Genomic DNA, 9,165 nt, shown 5'->3' on the forward strand with positions numbered 1-9,165 from the left:
GCAGTTCACTGCTAGGCAGAGTCTCTTCCTTACTTTAACTCTCTTCAAATACATTTCCTTTCTCCCCTGCATAAATTGGCACCATCTGGGTGTGGAATGTCTGGAGAAGCACAGGCCAGACAACTGAGCTGTCTGCTCAGGTCTTACACTCAGCATTGGATGCAGAGGCAAAAGTAAAGCCAGGTTTGCTCTGCTGACTCTAGAGCTCTCGTCAGGTTGTCTCTCTGTGAATGGGAATCCAGCTGAAGGCTTTAAAACAAGAGTGGGTGCTGTGGAACAGGGTCTGGTAGAGGATGGAGTAGAGTATAGAAACAAGGTGGATGAGTGATGTGGGGTTCCCTTTTGTATGCTGTGAATATTTAATGTGATATTAAAGAAACGGTCTTGAGACTGTGACAAAGTAGAATAGAGCTATGTAGGGAAAATTAAATTGAATGCTGGGAGAAAGAAGGCAGAGTCAGAGAGAAGTCATGTAGTCTGCTGGAGCCAGACATAACTTGACCCAGTAAGACACAGCCACGTGGCAATACACAGATTACTAGAAATGGGTTAAATTAAGATGTAAGAGTTGGCCAATAAGAAGTTAGAGCTAATAGGCCAAGAAGTGATTTAATTAATACAGTTTTTTTGTGTGATTATTTCAGATCTGAGCAGCCAAGAACAAAAAAAGCAGCTTCTTTACAACAAATAGTGGTTGACTATATCCATGTAAAACCTAAAAAAAACTCGAAAAGGAACTCTAGATACACATAAAAACCCCAAAGTTTAGCTGTAATTTTTTTTCCAGTGTGGCAGTGTGTTGCAGCTCCTTTAAGACAGGTTTTGCTGATTCAGTGGTAGGAGGGAAAAAAAGCCATATGGTTTGAAACAGCAGCTTCTTGGGCCCTGCTACCAGCATGATCTCTGACACTTTCTGGAGGTCCAGCTATGGAGCATGTAAATGGGGTTCGTGAGCAGAGTGCTACAACTTGTTTAATGACTACATACCTGCTATGACCTGACCCTGCATCTGGATAGTATGGCTCTCAGAGGCAATGTACAGACCTCCTCTAACTGGTCAGACTAGACAGAGCCAAAAGGCAAAGCAGCCTTAACCCTAGTCCCATTGCATCTTAGCCTTTTAAGAAGCCGTCCTGGTCACAAAAGGAATAAAGATATGCAGTAAGGGTGATGCGGCAGCAGCCCCGGACAGGGAACTCAGAAGTTCCTCACACCCCCCACCCCTCCTGGGCTCCCTGCAGAGACTCTACTCCCTGCAGACTGCCTCTCTGTTCCTATCCCACCCACCTAGCATCCAGAACCCTTCTTCCTTCTGCCCCCTTCCTTCTTTGGGCACATAACACCACCTAGCTCAGCCTGTCCGGGCGCTGGGGGCGAATCCTCAGGGCAAACAGGCGGGCGGGAGTTCCTTTGTTTCACTGGCCTGTCTGGGCACTGGGGGCGAATCCTCAGGAAAAACAGGCAGACGGGAGTTCCTTTGTTTCACTGGCCTGCCTGCACCAAGCAAGGTAGGCGCTTTGTTTACGAATACCCAACCAGCAAGGAGAGCGGATCTTGGCACCAGGAGAGCCATCATTGGGCACGGAGATCTGATATTGTCACCAGGAGAGACATCACTGGAGCACCAGGAGAACCATCACTGGGGAGTACCATCACTGGGAAGGTACAACCGTAGGCAAGGAGACCTGATCCTGTAAAAGAAGATCCATAGGAGAGCATTCGGAGGAAGAGATGGGCAGGCGCCAATGCAAGAATTCACCCAACAATCTGAAAAACTATATGAAACCACCAGTACCCAGCGACCTCACAACAGGACATGAACACCTTAATCATGAAGAAGTAGAAAAAATTGACTTTATGAAAGTGATTGACACCCTTAAACAGCCATGTAAAAAATGCCCTTATAGAAATGGATGAGAAGTATTACAGAAAGTTTGAAGAATTGAGTAAATCAGTGAATGATACCCTAGGAAACCAAGGAAAAACAATCACACAGATAATGAAACAGTTCAAGTCTTGAAAACTGAATTGGAGGCAAAGAAGAAAACACAAACAGAAGGCTGGCTGGACATGGAAAATCTAGGTAAACGAATAGAGTCTACAGAAACAAGCATAACCAAAAGAATACAAGAGATAGAAGAAAGAATCTCAGATTCTGAAGATACCATAGAGAAAATAAACACGCTGATCAAAGAAAACAGCAAGGCCAACAAACTCTCATCACAAAACATTCAGGAAATATGGGACACAATAAAAAGACCAAACCTAAGAATAATAGGAGTAGAAGAAGGGGAAGAAGTGCATCTCAACGGTCCAGAAAATATATTTAATAAAATTATAGAAGAAAAGTTTCCCAACCTAAAGAAAGATATACCTACGAAGGTTCAAGAAGCATACAGAACACCGAATAGGCTGGATCAAAAAAAAAAAATCATCCCCTCGCCATATAATAATCATAACACAAAGCATACAGAACAAAGAAAGAATATTAAGAGCTGCAAAGGAAAAAGGCCAAGTTACTTATAAAGGTAAACCTATCAGACTTACACCTGACTTCTCTATGGAAACAATGAAAGCCAGAAGGTCCTGGATAGATGTACTGCAGAAACTAAGAGACCGTGGATGCAAGCCCAGACTACTATACCCAGCCAAACTTTCGTTCACTATAAATGGAGAAAACAAAATTTTCCAGGATAAAAACAAATTTAAACAATACGTAGCCACAAATCCAGCCATACACAAAGTAATAGAAGGAAAATCACTAACCAAGGAGTCCAACAATGACCACAATATCTCAGACAACTAGAGACCCTTCACCAGCACAACACAAAGAAGGGAAACACACAAAATTTACTACTAAAAAAGTGACCGGAGTTAACAACCACTGGTCATTAATATCACTTAATGTCAATGGACTCAACTCACCTATAAAAAGGCACAGACTAAGAGATTGGATACGAAAACAGGATCCAACATTCTGCTGTTTACAAGAAACACACCTCAACTACAAAGACAGACACCTACGCAGAGTAAAGGGTTGGGATAAGGTGTATCAAGTTAATGGACCTAAGAAACAAGCAGGTGTGGCCATACTAATTTCTAACAAAGTTGACTTCAAACTTAAATCAATCTGAAGGAATGAAGAGGGACATTTTCTACTCATAACAGGAACAATTCATCAGGATGAAGTCTCAATCCTGAATATCTATGCCCCTAATATAAAAGCACCCACGTATGTAAAAGAAACATTGCTAAAACTCAAGGCAGCAATCAAACCACACACATTAATAGTAGGAGACTTTAACACTCCTCTCTCACCAATGGACAGGTCAATTAGACAGAAACCTAACAGAGAAATAAGAGAATTAATGGAGGTAATGAATCAAATGGACTTAACAGACATCTATAGAATATTCCACCCAAATAGGAAAGAATATACCTTCTTCTCTGCAGCTCATGGAACCTTCTCGAAAATTGACCACATACTCGGTAACAAAGCAAACATCCACAGTTAAAAAAAAATATCTGTAACCACCTGTATCTTATCAGATCACCATGGATTAAAGCTAGAATTCAACAATGCTACCCCCAGAAAGCCTACAAACTCATGGAAACTAAATAGTCAACTACTGAACCATACCTGGATTAAGGAAGAAACAAAGAAAGATTAAAGTCTTCCTTGAATTCAATGAAAATAAAGACACAACATACTCAAACCTATGGGACACTATGAAAGCAGTCCTGAGAGGTTCCTAGCACTAAGTGCCCACTTAAAGAAAACAGAGAAAGCACACATTGCAGACTTAACAGCCCACCTGAAAGCTCTAGAAAAAAAAGAAGCAGACTCACCTAAGAGGAGTAGAAGAATGGAAATAATCAAACTCAGGGCTGAAATCAAAAAAATAGAAACACAGAAAACAATTGAAAGAATCAATAAAACAAAAAGCTGGTTCCTGGAGAAAATCAACAAGACTGATAAACCCCTATCCAAACTAATCAAACGGCAGAGAGAGAATTTGCAAATTAATAAGATCAGAAATGAAAAGGGGGACATAACCACAGACACAGAGGAAATTCAGAAAATCATTAGATCTTACTACAAAAGCCTGTATGCCACAAAACTGGAAAATGCAAAAGAAATGGACACTTTTTTAGATGAATACCATATACCAAAGTTAAACCAGGACCAGGTAAACACCCTAAATAGACCTGTGGGTCGCGAAGAATTAGAAGCTGTTATCAAAAACCTCCCTTCCAAAAAAAGTCCAGGACCAGATGGTTTCAATGTGGACATCTACCAGAACTTCCAAGAAGACCTAATACCTATACTCCTAAATGTATTTCACAATATAGAAACAGAAGAGTCATTGCCAAATTCCTTCTATGAAGCTACAGTAACTCTGATACCAAAACCACACAAAGACTCAACCAAAAAAGAGAATTACAGGCCAATCTCACTCATGAAGTTCTATGCAAAAATCCTCAACAAAATACTGGCAAACCGAATCCAAGAACACATTAGAAAAATTATCCATTATGATCAAGTAGGCTTCATCCCAGAGATGCAGGGCTGGTTTAACATACGCAAATCTATCAATGTAATCCATCATATAAATAAACTGAAAGAAAAAAATCACATGATAGTTTCATTAGATGCTGAAAAAGCATTTGACAAAATTCAACATCCCTTTATGATAAAAGTCTTGGAGAGATTAGGGATAAAAGGGTCATACCTAAATATAATTAAAGCTATTTACAGCAAGTTGACAACTAACATCAAATTAAACGGAGAGAAACTTAAAGCCATCCCACTAAAATCAGGAACACGCCAAGGCTGTCCACTCTCCCCATACCTCTTCAATATAGTTCTTGAAGTCTTAGCAATAGCATTAGACAACATAAGGGGATCAAGGGGATTCGAATTGGAAAGGAAGAAGTTAAACTTGCGTTATTTGCAGATGATATGATAGTGTACTTAAGCGACCCAAAAAACTCCACAAAAGAACTTCTACAGCTGATAAATACCTTTAGTAATGTGGCAGGATACAAGATCAACTCCAAAAAATCAGTCGCCCTCTTATACACAAAGAATATTGAAGCAGAGAGGGAAATGAGAGAATCATCACCTTTCACGATAGCCACAAACAGCATAAAATATCTTGGGGTAACTCTAACCAAGGAAGTGAAAGATCTATTTGACAAGAACTTTAAGTCTTTGAAGAAAGAAATTGAAGAGGATACCAGAAAATGGAAGGATCTCCCTTGCTCTTGGATTGGGAGGATCAACGTAGTAAAAATGGCAATTCTACCAATGGCAATCTATAGATTCAATGCAAACCCCATCAAGGTCCCATCAAAATTCTTCACAGATCTTGAGAGGACAATAATCAACTTTATATGGAAAAACAAAAAAACCAGGATAGCCAAAACAATCTTATACAATAAAGGAACTTCTGGAGGCATTACCATCCCTGACTTCAAACTCTATTACAGAGCTACAGTAATGAAAACAGCGTGGTACTGGCATAAAAACAGAGAAGTCGACCAATGGAATCATATAGAAGACCCGGATTTTAACCCACAAACCTATGAACACCTCATTTTCGATAAAGGAACTAAAAGTGTACAATGGAAGAAAGAAAGCATCTTCAACAAATGGTGCTGGCACAACTGGATGTCAACCGCTAGAAGAATGAAAATAGACCCATATCTATCACCATGCACAAAACTCAAGTCCAAATGGATCAAAGACCTCAATATGAATCTGACCACACTGAACCTGATAGAAGAGAAACTGGGAAGTAGACTGCAACACATGGGCACAGGAGACCAATTCCTCCATATAACCCCACTAGCACAGACAACAAGAGCAACATTGACTAAATGGGAACTCCTGACACTGAGAAGCTTCTTTAATGCAAAAAAAAAAAAAAACCACTGTCATTGGAGACAAAAAGGCATCCTTCTGAATGGGAGAAGATCTTCACCAACCCCACATCTGACAAAGGTCTGATCTCCAAAATACATAAAGAACTCAAGAAACTGGACATCAAAACTCTAATTAATCCAATTAAAAAATGGGGTACTGAACTGAACAGAGAATTCTCAGCAGACGAAGTTCAAATGGCCAAAAGACACTTAAGGTCATGTTCAAACTTCTTAGCGATCAGGGAAATGCAAGTCAAAACAACTTTGAGATACCGTCTTACACCTGTCAGCATGGCTAAAATCAAAAACACCAATGACAGCCTATGCTGGAGAGAATGTGGAGTAAGGGGTATACTTATCCATTGCTGATGGGAATGCAAACTTGTGCAACCACTTTGGAAATCAGTCTGGCAGTTGCTCAGGAAATTTCGATCAACTTACCTCAAGATCCAGCAATACCACTCTTTGGGAATATACCCAAGAGATGCCCAATCATACTTCAAAAGCATTTGTTCAACTATGTTCATAGCAGCTTTATTTGTAATAGCCAGAACCTGGAAACAACCTAGATGTCCCTCAATGGAAGAATGGATAAAGAAAGTATGGAATATATATGCATTAGAGTACTACTCAGTGGTAAAAAAAAAAAAAACAATGACATCTTGAATTTTGCATGCAAATGGATGGAAACAGAAAACACTTTACTGAGTGAAATAACCTAGACACAAAAATATGAATATGGTATGTACTCACTCATTAGTGGACTCTAGCCATAAACAAAGGACATTTAGCCTATAGTTCACAAGCCTAGAGAAGCCAAATAATAAGGTGAACCCAAAGAAAAACATATATAGATCCTCCTGGAAATTGGAAGCAGACAGATTTCCCGGCAAAAGTTGGGAGCCTGGGGTGGGAGTGAGGGTGGAGTGGGGAAAAGGGGAGAGGGGGAGAGAGAAGGGATAAGGGAAGGATTGGGGAGAGCTTGGGGGAGTGGGAGGGTGGAGATGGAGGAAGGGCGGATATAGGAGCATAGAAGATATCTTCATTAAGGGAGCCATTTTAGTGTTGGCAAGAGACTTGGCTCTAGAGGGGATCCCAGGTGTCCATGGGGATGCCCCAGCTCATTTCTTGGGCAGCACAGGAGAGGGTGCCTGAACTGGCCTTGTCCCATAGTCACACTGATGAATATCTCAAATATCACCATAGAACCTTTTTCAGATAATGGATGGAGATAGAGACAGATACCCAATTCAGAGCACTGGACTGAGCTCCAAAGGTCCAGTTGAAGAGCAGAAAGAGGGAGAAGATAAGCAAGGAAGTCAAGACCACGAGGGGTTGGTCTACCCACTGAGACAGTGTGCCTGATCTAATGGGAGCTCACCAAATCCAGCTGGACTGGGACTGAACGAGCATATGAAAAAACCGGACTCTCTGAATGTGGCTCACAACGGGGGCGGACTGAGAAGCCATTGATAATGACACTGGGACTTGTTTCTACTGTATGTACTGGCTTTTTAGGACCCTAGTCTATTTGGATACACATCTTCCTAAGCCTGGATGGAGGGGGGAGGGCCTTGGACCTCCCACAGGGCAGGGTACCCTGCCCTCTCTTAGGACTGCAGGGGGAAAGAGGAGGGTGAGTGGGGGAGTGGGAGGGGAATGGGAGGAGGGGAGGAAGTGGAAATTTTTGAATGAAAAAATAAAAAAAAGAAAAGAAAAAAATCAAAATATCATTTGCAGTATTTTTCAAAGAAAACTTTAACAGATGCCAAAGAGATGCAACTGAAATTAACATGAAATGACATGACCATTGTGTTCCAATATGAATGATAGGATAATTAAGCTAGTTCCACTTCGGGAATTAAAACAGAATCATCATCACAGTATAACTCCAGTCAACCAAATGCAGGGGAATGAATGCACCCAAAACTTAAGAAGACACGTGCTTAATGCAGTCTGTAAATCCCCAAGAAATGAAGGTATACAAAATGACACCGATTTATCTCAGAGTCATCCCAGCTCAAGGGAACGCCTCTACAGACAATGACCTTACAAATGCTGGAGCACTTCTCCAGACCCGGAAAATGGAATGGTTTAAAAACATGAATGAGCAACTTCTGGAGATAAATGGGGATGATAAGGGAGTGACGGTAGTAAGCATAAAAAGATACATCACTTTGACAATGAACTCTCAAAATAGCTTAATTATAGAGTAGAAAAGCAAAGACCGAATACTAAAATCCAATTTTCATTGTGAATTCCTGAATTCGCAGTAGAGTCTAGAAACTTAATGTGACCCAATCTTTCAGAGGTAAGATGGGGTGGGAATGGGGGTAGACAGTTTCTCAACTAGAAGAAAACAGGGTTTTCTGCATCGTTTCATACATCTCGCGAGTTCTAGTTACCAAAAGCAGTGACTAGCTGGGTATGCACTAGGGCCCCAGCTGAGGATCTGAATGCAGTTTTCTGAGCACTGGTAACACCCCCTCCCCCAGAGAAAGCGTGGGAAAATGCCCTAAGACTGCCAGGGCACGCAGTGCTTACCTGACTGATGCACTGTACCAGGGAGCTCTTTCCTGCGATGTCCACGCCGAGCACCTGTCCTTCAGAGGAAAGTCCCAGCAGGAGCCACTGCAGCTGGTCGCAGGAGAACGCGGATACATGGAGGCTGGGATCAGTGCCCGCGCCACCCACCCCTGGCCACGGATGCTAGGGAGAAGGTCCACCACTCTCGCCTGACCCGGGTCCTGTATCTCGCGCGTGGCCGCAGGCAACCGAGGCAGAGAGGCCATTGCGCGCGACCGCTCCTCAGGCCCAGACTTCCCTCAACTAAGTTGAGCCCTCACCGGTCGGCTCCCCAGGCTCACCGGCAGCCAAGTCCGAGCAGCTTCACACTTAGGCAGTGACCGACGATAGGCGGCAGCTCTTTAAGGCGGCTGGGGAGAGGTCGAGGCTCCGCGGTGTTGAAGGAGCCCGGGCCCGCGGCGGACTGCAGCAGCGGCGGAGCCCCAGCCCGCGGAGGACGGCAGCAGCGGATCCTCAGCCCGCGCGGACAGAAGCGGCAGACCACTGGCCCGCTCAGTTAAATCAAGTAGGTTTTGGGGGGGCCTGGCCTGTAGAGAGGGAGGCCTTTTATTGGCGAGGTCCAAGGGCGAACGAGGAGCCGCGTCCTGTCCCTGAAGACCCTCCTGAGTGGGGAGAGTGTTCTGGGCCTGCGCCAGGACACAGGAAATGGAG

General features: G+C 42.9%; 1 protein-coding gene across 1 annotated transcript in view; it reads right to left on the minus strand.

Annotated features, from left to right (window-relative positions):
- Positions 1-8,886, minus strand: part of LOC130884950 (uncharacterized) — a 52,926-nt gene extending 44,040 nt beyond the window's left edge. The window contains exons 1-3 of the mRNA XM_057786283.1: positions 8,796-8,886; positions 8,473-8,565; positions 1,347-1,691 (exon numbers count right to left, since the gene is read on the minus strand). The gene's annotated coding sequence lies outside the window, so the exon portion shown is untranslated. The remainder of the gene's footprint in view (positions 1-1,346; positions 1,692-8,472; positions 8,566-8,795) is intronic.
- Between the last annotated feature and the right edge of the window lie 279 nt (positions 8,887-9,165).

The sequence above is a fragment of the Chionomys nivalis genome, chromosome 12, assembly GCF_950005125.1.
Source record: "Chionomys nivalis chromosome 12, mChiNiv1.1, whole genome shotgun sequence".
NCBI lineage: Eukaryota > Metazoa > Chordata > Mammalia > Rodentia > Cricetidae > Chionomys > Chionomys nivalis.